A 10,930-nucleotide genomic window follows, 5' to 3' on the forward strand; every position below is an offset into this window, starting at 1 on the left:
TCATTCATTAGTTATAATATTTATAATTAAAATATTTTTTAATAAACAAAATAATATATTAGAGTGACTACAATATAATTATAATTAAGTAAGTTGTTAATTAACCACAATATTATAATATGAAATTTCCGTTTTCCCTATTTAAAATATGAAATTTCCGTTTTCCCTATTTAAAATATGAATTCTCCATTTCTTATAGAAGATATTCTAAGTATCTTTAAGCTTAATCATGTGGTAAACCTTATTGTTAAATAAATCTATCTCTAACACTCTAATTCCAAAATAAAAAACACTTGTAAATATAATTAACTTTTGTGAATTCAATTTTGTAACTTTATTTTTTGGTTAATGAGTTTTATAAGTTTGTAATTGTTAGATAATTTCAATTATGTTGATAGGAGTATCTATTTTGAAATAAGGATTTTTTTTGTAAGTTTGGAAGGCACATTTTCAATATGTCCAATATATCACCTTTATGGGCCGGGAATTCAACCAGTGACTTCACATCAAGGAATGCAAGGAGTGCACCATCGATCCAAGACCTCGCAGACTTTGAAATAGGTCTTTTATTAAAGAGAAACTAAACTTATTTTTAGATTAGTGAGTTTTGAAAGGGAGTTATCTTTAGTGTGATTTTTTGGACTTTCTGGTACAGGGGAAATATTTGAGGTGAAACCTTGATTTGTCTCACCTAAACTGGTTTTTTAACTGTATCCAGGGGAATTTGTTTAGGCGAAACCTTGATTTGTGTCATTTAAACTGGTTTTTTGATTGTATATATGAATGAATTCAACACCCTAAAACCCCTAGGGCACTTCTATTATGGAGGGGTTGCCCATCAAGTTTGTGATTTCAATAAATTACTCTCGTATTTTATAGAAATCAGTTTAGCACCATGAAAAAACCCCTAGGGCACTTTGATTGTGCAGGGGTTACCCCTCAAGCTTGTTCTTTCAATAAATTCCTGTCCTATTTTAGAGAAATTAGACCGGAAAAACCCACTTGAAAAGCTTCCAAAAGGTCTCACTAAAGACAACTAGGTTTTGAAAGTATGTAATCGAAAGCTTATCTATCTATTTTGAAATAGAGCTGGATTGAACCTGTATGAAATATTTTGAAATATTTTCATGAAATATTCTGGAATATTTTTAATAATATTCACAAATCAAAGATTCATATTTATTTCAAAGTAATTATGTTATTTATATCTTTTGAATTAAATTGATTAATTAAGATAGAAATGGCATATAGACAAGTCATGTATGAAATAAATGCATGTAACACTCATAGACTATGATATTGGTGTATGATATTTTAACAAATGTAATTCACACATTAATTAAGTTGAAAGTATATATATATATTTTTAATTAATATATTGATTTTTTATAATTAATAATAAGAATAATAATTTAAAATAAATTTATAATTTAAATAGATTATGTATATATATTATTTTAATAATTTAAAATATACCATTAAAAAATGTTTAAATAATTACTATAAATTAATATTTAATATAATTTATTACTCTTTTAATTTATATAAATAAAATAGTTATTAAATTGATAAATTCTAAAACTCCATTTCATAAAATTATGACCTAAAAATATTAATTTACTTTATAATGAGGGTAATCTAAATTATCATGTATAAAGATGTATATTTTGTAAAAATTAAAACGTTTAGCTGAGCGATTTCTGTTTGGGAAGGCCTGCTCGTGGTGTTGCGGTTCCGCACCACGTTCTGGCAACGCAGGTAGGAAAGTTTCTGAAGGTTTTTGTTTATAATGACGATAGGAGACCGCAGGCTCAGACCCTTAGTAATTTGGATGTTATTTCTATCCCACACATTTTAGTGTTGTTATTTTAAAACTTCACATGTGGTTGATATGTTCATTTTATAAATTCGAGATATTAAAAAATATTTTTTATTTTATTAATTATTAATAAATATTTTTAAGGGAAAATAAAATAATTATTAGTATAGACCATTAAAAAAATGTAATTAGAGGATATGCATGCTTAGATTTATTTGTATTTTTTTATATCTAGTATATTTTAACTAAACCTTGCATAGGTTTGCAGGGCATTCCATGGTCAGGAAAAACTTATTTTTCTCCATCTTTGATTTTATTGTTTTTTGATTTAATAAATTTTATGGACATAATATTTTTTTTTCCCATAAAATAAAACCCATTACTAAACAAATTCAAACCCATTATCACTGTTCTTTAATTTCTATTACTCCATTTCATATTTCTTTTTATTGTCTTAAACTTTTAGATGTTGAGTTTGGATTTTGTTACCCTATTCCAAGTTATATTATTTTTGTAGGTATTTCAAAGTTCTGACGTGTTATGTTAAAGCGAAGCTTCACATCTTGGCCACTGCAGAGTTTGGTTTTGTTACTTTTCCAACTTATTCCATGAATTATACTTGTTTTTTGTAATTATTTTCAGAGCTCTGATTCTTTGGCCATTTGTCTTCCATAAAAATCAAGATAAACACTTGTGACTATTGTGGTTTAGGATTAAATGTTCATGTTCTAAAAGATCAAGCATTGGGGATGTAATTCTATTGCAAAAGATAAGTGAAAATTCTTTTAAAGATTCTGACTCTAAGTTTACACCGTCAATGGCAGGGATCTCAAACTCTTTTGGATTTGGTGGACACAACTCAGTGGTGGCTTTTGCTCCATTCAATCTTTAAGATAGGCTATCTACTTCATTATTTTAAATCATTGGTGTTTTTCATTGAGTTACCATGAATTGATGCATTAGCAGAAAATTCTGATCATGTTAAATTTGGTTAAAGAATAAGAACTGCTTTCAACAGTGTCATTTTATCCAATATTAATCACTTGCAGAAGAAATGCTTTGAATCGGATTTTTGGTGACTTCTTTAGAAATGAATTTCAAGACTATGGTAGCATTTCCTCTTCAGTGCAATGGGCAAGGCATTTGAATGCCTGGACTCAACATTGGTGTCATAGGTTAGAAGTAGAATCAAACTTTCAATTTGCTTCTGAGTAGGGTATTTTCATGGAGCTGATAAATTAGTCTTGATGTTCAAGAACATATTGCTGCGTTTCTCCTCTCCTTATGTGATAAAGAATTTAAACACTTGTTTCTTGTGGTAGGGATTCTATCAAACAAATGCAAAGCCTCAGAATATTGAATTTCATTTCTTGTGGTAGGGATTCTATCAAACAAATGCAGAGCCTCAGAATATTGAATTTCACATATTTATTGATTATAGCACGTGCTTTTAAATACCTGAACTTTGATTTAATTATAAATTCATGAATCTCGATATTTTTGAAGAAATATAGTTTCCCGGTTTCTGATGATGGATCGTAGTAACAATCAGTTAAAACATCATAAACTTTTTGCATGACATTTACTATAGTAATGGAGGTAACCGCTGAGGCTTTTTGAACTCCAGTGCAGATAAGGTGTTATTTATTTCTCAGACAACTTGCCCCTATGAGCAACGTTCAAGATTTAAAGGCAGCTTGGCTTTCGAGCACTGGCTTCAGTGTGCTGTAGTGTAACCAGATTGTTTTTTTGGTTTCAAAGTTCAAAGTTATGGAAATTTTGGTCATATTTTGAAAAAATCTGATACTGGCAAAAATTTTCAATTTTCATAATTTCAGGTGACCCATAAAATTTTAATGGTGCTAAATTTATTTCCACCATTAAAAAATATGATTCAAGTGCTGTCTCTAAATTTTTTTTTGAAAATTTTCAACCCCAATTCTAACCACTTTTCACCGTCCAAACAATTCCTCGACTTCCATAGACTACTCCGCTTTAGTGTAATAAAATTGGAAAATTTTCAACCTATGCACCGCCGACTAATGGTATACGATCTGACTTGTCTATACGGATAACTTTGAAAGTTAAGCATTTTGTTAAAGGTGCGCAATCCTTTGTATTGATTAAGTATGGATGATTAGTTAGTTAGTTTTGCTACTAATGATTAGAAAATAAATCCGTTAATTAGTCACATTGTCGTTAGAAATTTGAAAGTCTTCGTTCATGTTAACTATTTAATAACGAGAAGGATAAGCGAAAGTTTTAAATCTTTGTTCATGTTATTTATTTAGTAACGAGAAGGACGAACTAGGTTCCAATGTTTTTTTCCATATCTATTTTTGTATGTAATTTAATATGGAATCACATAAGTTTCATAAGAATTTTCCTAGAATAGATGTTAAAATTAGTCACATGGTCGTTAGAAATTTGAAAGTCTTCGTTCATGTTAACTATTTAATAACGAGAAGGATAAGCTAAAGTTTTAAATCTTTGTTCATGTTATTTATTTAGTAACGAGAAGGACGAACTAAGTTCCAATGTTTTTTTCCATATCTATTTTTGTATGTAATTTAATATGGAATCACATAAGTTTCATAAGAATTTTCCTAGAATAGATGTTAAAGAGTTAAGGAATACGATTAATGGGATATGAGTTGAAAATAATGGAGAAATTCTATTTCACGGTCTTTTATTTTAGACTTAGTTCTTATTTTTAAGGAGATAGTTTTGATATCACTAAATTGAATGTGAACTTATATATTTTTGATTTGATGATTAATGGAGTAGAGTGGTACTCTTTGGGCAGTCTCCAGGTCTAGCTTGCTCCCCTTTGAGCTGCTAGTTTCAGTTTGTAAGTTTTATTTAAATTTGTCTTTCCATTTTTTTAACATGGTATAAGAGCACAAAGAAGGAGATCTTTGTGAGTTGGGTTTGTGGTGACTTAAGCCTTTGTGGCTGAGATCCCTGGTGGCTGAGATTGGAGAGCGAGTAAGCCTCCTTTGTTGGTGAGTGCACGTGAAGCTGTTGTTGGAGGCGATAGAGGATTGCAAGAGGATAGCACAGGGAGAGGTATGTTGGTACAATTTTTTTTCGTGACAGAGCGTTGATCTTTCTGGATAAACCTAATCAACGTGACCCCAAAAAAGAGAGGTTGTGTTGATCAGCGCTGGCAATTCGTAGGGAAAGAATGTTGATCAACGCTGATGGTCAGTTCTACGCCCACACTGATGCTAAAAACTTATAGTAAATTTACTCAGCGTGACCTGCAGCAAGGTGGAATGGTGTTGATATTTTATTCATGTTAGAGGCGGCCTGAGACTAGATGTACCTGTATTGGTGGTCATGTCCAATGTTTTTTGTATATTGGAGGATCTGGAGTTCGATTCATAGATCGACTATTGGAGGATCTGGAGTTCGATCTCGAGATCAACTGTTGGAGGATTTGGTGTTCGATCTGTAGATCGACTATTGGAGGATCTAGAGTTTGATCCCTAGATTGCTTGGTGGAGGATCTCGTGTTGCATCCGGATTAGTTACTAGATTACTGGATCTATGGATTCGACCAGTGGATTTGTTATTGGAGCTGTGCATCTATTTGATCAGACAAGCTACTAGTGGTGCTTGTGAATTAAACGCTAGGCACTGTTGAAATTGTTCTGTCACAATGAATAATCACATTGCAGAGACATACCTTAATGAGAGAAATAAGCTCGATGTGTCAAATTATGCCAACTGGAAGTTCAAGTTGCAAACATTTCTTGAGGGTTCTTATGCATGGAAAATTGCAAACGAAAATTAAGCAAAGCCGACTACCGCTGGTGGTGCCACAATCGCATCAGTTTGAGATTGAGAAAAGAGGGAAAATAAAGCGAAGTTGTTGTTGAATATGTCGCTAAAAGACATCGTAATTCCTCATATCCAAGAATGAAAAATCACTAATGATATTTGGGTGACACTCGAGGATTTGTATGAAACAAAAAATACAAAATGTGTGTTGTTTTTTAAGAGTAAGATTATCTCCATTAGAATGGAGGAGAATGAATATGTTGATGCATTCATCTCACGGATTAAAGAACTAAGAGACAAGTTGGGTGACATAGGGGAGAAAGTGTCTAACACTGATCTCATCACGGTTACCTTATAGCATGACAGAGGATTATCAAATGTTCATTACAGGGTTTGCAGCAAGGGATAAAGCTCCCACCTTTGAAGAGTTGACATGGATTTTGGTTCAGGAAGAAGAGAGACGTAAGGATCTGAAGCCACAAAATTCAGATCTGGCGTTGTTCAAAGAAAAAGTTATTTAAAGGGAAACCAGGGGGATGACATAAAAGTGGTAGTCCATCTCAGAAAAATCCATTTTAAGGTATGTCATTCGCGAAAACTGATTTAAGAATTAGGTGTTTTTATTGTGGCAGAACTGGTAATATTGCTAGAGACTATTATAAAAAGAAGAATGATGAAAACATGCATAGACACAAGAGGCATACAGGGCATTTTGTTGGCAAAGGTCTGAATCATGATCTAAAATTATTTGTGTCTGATGCTGCTATTTCTGCTGAGACCGATGAGGTCGGAACTTCGTTTGTGGATTCTGGAGCATCCACTCATATGACATGTAATAAACACTCGTATGAAAATTTTAAGGAGACAAACAATGGTGCGAACATCTAACTGGGAGATGACAGAGCATATCAGATTAAAGGGTATGGAGATATTCTTGTAATACTACCTAATGGTATTATCAGGGACAATGGTATTTTCAGGCACATCTAAAATGTCATGTATGTGCTTGGTATTAAAAATAATTTGATCTTTGTCTCCATGATTACATATCATAATTTAAAGGTAGAATTTGTCAAAACTTACTGTGTTGTAAATGATTTTTTGGATCATAGAAAGATGGTTGCATCAAGAGTACGAGTTGGAGGCCTATATAAGTTGAATGTTACAAGCATGTCACATCAAGCTTTAACTTCAATGACTATGACAACAGATAACCTTTGGCATGAAAGGTTTACTCACATCAACCTTCATGACTTATTGCTGCTACATAAACAAGGTATAGTTGACGAACTTCTTATTTTAAGAAATGAACATATTGATTGTGAAGGATGTGCACTTGGAAAATGCACAAGGATGAATTTCTCTCTAGCTTAAATTGGAGAAAGAAAGATATACTTGAACTTGTGCATACTGATATTTATGGACCTATGCAGACAAGGTCCTTAGGTGGAGCTTACTATTTCTTGTTATTTATTGATGACTGCACAAGGTATACCAGGGTATACTTTCTTAGAAGGAAAAGTGATGCTTTCGAGTATTTTAAAGAATTTAGAAATATGGTGGAAAATAAAACAGGGAAAGTCATTAAAATTCTCTTCTCATATCAAGGGGGAGAATAAAGGCTTGGAAACTTCATCAAATATTGTAGAGATCATGGAATACTACCACTGTTTACAGTACCTCGCACTCCACAACATAATGGAGTTCCGAGAGAAAGAACAAAACTCTGGTGGAGTGTGCACGTATCATGATGAACGGTAAGAACCTATCCAAAGGTTTCTGGGCAGAAGCAATTAGTACTGCAGTTTATTTAAAAAACAGAAGTCCAACTATGTGTCTTGATCTCAAGACTCCATTTGAGGCTTTGTATGGTTTTAAACTTGTAGTCCATCACTTGAGAGTATTTGGTTCTAGAGCTTTTGGAAGTGGATGCTAAAGCCATAAAATGCATATTTGTAGGGTATTGTTCTCATTTCAAAGCATATAAGATGTTTAATCCATCTACTCACAAGGTATTTGCGAGTAGAGATGTTATCTTCCATGAACATGTTCATGAAGGGAATATTAAGGACAAAATTTATGAGGAGTGGCAGATGATTTTACTGATTGATGATAGCAATGATGAAGCCAAAGAGAGACATTTACAGCAGCAACAACAAAAAAGAGGAATCTAGTGATGTGGATACATTCAGTAGTCGAAGTCCATTCAAAGGAGAGCAAGAAATCACATAGGACAGAAATGCTACATCTCTTGAGTTCGTAAAAACCAATGGATCTTGAGCTCATACAAACAAATAACTGATATATCAAATACTGTAACTCTGGTATGCAACCTAAAGGTGCATATCAAATCCATGATTAGATGGCTTTAAGCTAGATTAGTTCCCTGTCCTACTTTAGAATCTAGATTCCTGAAGTGGAACAGTAACTCCTTCACAAAGTTTTTTTTTTTTTTTTTTTTTGAGCTGACTCAGCTCAGGGCTCAAACACAACTCATGGTTATTAAGCATCCACATTCTCACCATAGCTTGAGAGGTCCACATCTACAGTTTAATAAGAGATCTTAAAAAAGGCATTAAAGTATAGATCTCAAATTAATCAACAAATACAAAGGTGCAATCTTTAAAACTCCAATTCAGTTTTCTAGGGTTTAAATTGAACATGAGTTGTTTAAAAAACTGGCCCACAATTTCTGATCAAACAAACTCCATATTTTGAAAGCTTGGATGTGAGGGAATTCAAATCTCTTTTAAAGATTCAAAAACCAAAAGTTTTGGAAGAAAACCAATTGAATGAAATAAACGTTGTTAAATCCGCAAGAATATTCACCTTTCAACGATTGAAGGGTGAAATTTAAATCCATATTAAAGATTAAAAATACCAAAATTAATAAACATGTTGGAGGAACACAACTTCCATGCAATCTAGATTCTCTACTATTAAATTCATAAGCACATTCACCATTCATGGATTCAAGGGTGAAATTCAAATCCATATTAAGGATTAAAAAGCCCAAAATGAATAAACATATTGGAAGAAAACAAATGACATGCAAGAAATGTTGTTAAAGTCACAATCATATTCACCCTTCAGCATGAGAAAGTACAATAAAATAGTAGAATAGGAGAGGAACAAAAACATGTCACTAAAAAAAACCCTGATTTGGATCCTTTTCATTAGATCCACTGAAGAGAAATATACAATGCACTTGTACAAAAATGAATCATCCCAATATATGAACATTGAATACAAAATAGATATATTTACATATTGGTTGAAGCAACCATGGACCTTTAGTTGCAATGCTAATGATAAATTTATTTTTTACAAGAAGGAAAGTTGCCTCTTCTTTTGGAGGAAGAATAAGGGAGTTTGTGGTTGAGATAGAAAAGATCATCTATCATGAGACTTAACATATTCCAACATCTCAGTTGGAGCACTGGTAAGGTTCAATTCCAACAATTGTCTGGGCTCTGAACATAGGAATAGGTGTAGGATTCGAACTGTCCCACTGAAGCGGACACTTGAAATCAACCTTCCTGTAAACATAGTACATGATATTGTCCATGGATTTTAGCTTGAACATACTCCATCCAGTGCCCTCCATGACTCTTGCGGGAACAAATCCCATCATTGAAAACATGGAAGCGATGAGTATCCCTCACAATTATCTCCCTCCCAACAATCTTCGAAATGAACTTGATGCTACTATGGGAATGATCACAAACACAAAGGTTCTTTTTTATTCGGATGGTTGCTCTAAGAGGTGAGGTAATAAGCCCAAAATCAAGGGCCAACTTTTCACTATGGTATTGGAGGATGCGCTCCTTCTACTCCTCCTCAACATCTTATAGCACACGGTTAGTGTCACATGAATACCCTGCATCCTTCATTTGTTGAGTTAATGTTTACAAAATTGCATAGATCCATTCTAACTCTGGGTGCAATGAGTCACCAACAACAAATGCATGGACTGTATTCCTTACCTCAATCCAACTGACTATAGTCTCCTTTTTCTTTCCACTATCTTTCATCAATTTCCACACCCTTGCCACATCATCCCACCTACTAGCTTTAGCATAAATGTTCGAGAGAAGGACATGAGTTCCAACACATTGTGGTTCCAACTTAAGAAGGTTTTTAGATGCTCTTTTTCCTAGTTCCATGTCACCATGGACTTCGCAGGCACCCAGCAATGCCCCCCCAGACAGAAGCGCTAGGCTTAATAGGCATCTTGTTAATGAATTCTTCAGCTTCCTTGATTCTCCCACGACCAAGAAGGTCCACCATGTAGGCATAGTGCTCAGACGTGGGCATTATGCCATGATCACAAAACATAACATCGAAGTAATGATGACCTCCATCTTCTAAGTCAACATGGCTGCAAGTAGACAATACAAAAAAAAGGTAATTTTATTTGGCTTTACTCCTCCCTATTGCATTTGTTCAAAAACTTGAAGGGCTCCACTGCCATCCCCATATTGTGCATACCCTGCAACTATGGCAGCCCATGAGACCACATCCTTTGCTGGCATCAAATCATGTATTTGTTGGGCATCCTTCAGGAATCCACTCTTCGAATACATTTTGATAAGAGAATCCCTTGCACATTTCTGTGATTCAAATCCAATTTTCACAATGTGGGCATGTATCTGCATTCCCTGTTCCAACGCTGAAAGACTGGCACATGCACTGAGAATGCCGGAGTACACAAACTCATTAAGTTTCATGCCATGAAATGGTAGTTGGCAATAAATCTTCAGAGCCTCCTTGTATGGCGCCAAGAAATCACCACGAGCCTGGTATGAGAAGTTGATTGGGCATCTTCTGAAACTCAATCTCAAACATTATGATCTTGATGATGCAACTTTGTTAAGTTGGAAAAATAGTTGTGTACCTTTTGGTGTATGTAGATGATCTTTTGATGATAGGGAACAATAAGAACGATATTGCATCGATAAACAAAGAACCGAGGAAAGGTTTTCAAATGACAAATTTGAGCTATGTTCGCTACTATCTTGGTAATGAAGTAAACCAACATTCGAAGTTTATATTCATACCTCAGAAGAAGTAAATTGGAGATCTGTTGAACATCTTTGGCATGGTTGAGTGCAATCCTTTAACTACTCAATGGAACAAGATGTAAAAGCTCAAATCCATTGAAGGAAAAGAATTTGAGGTTGCGACAAAGTATAGGCAGATCGTAGGAAGTCCCAACTACCTAACTACTACCAGACCATGCATTTAATTTGCTATTGGAATCCTCTCTAGGTTTATGCAAAAGCCTTGTGAGGGTCATTAGTCTGCTGTAAAAGGAGTTCCAAA

The sequence above is a fragment of the Pinus tabuliformis genome, chromosome 3_2 (assembly GCF_031772625.1).
Source record: "Pinus tabuliformis cultivar Carrire ecotype Pingquan chromosome 3_2, CPIR1, whole genome shotgun sequence".
Classification (NCBI taxonomy): Eukaryota; Viridiplantae; Streptophyta; class Pinopsida; order Pinales; family Pinaceae; genus Pinus; species Pinus tabuliformis.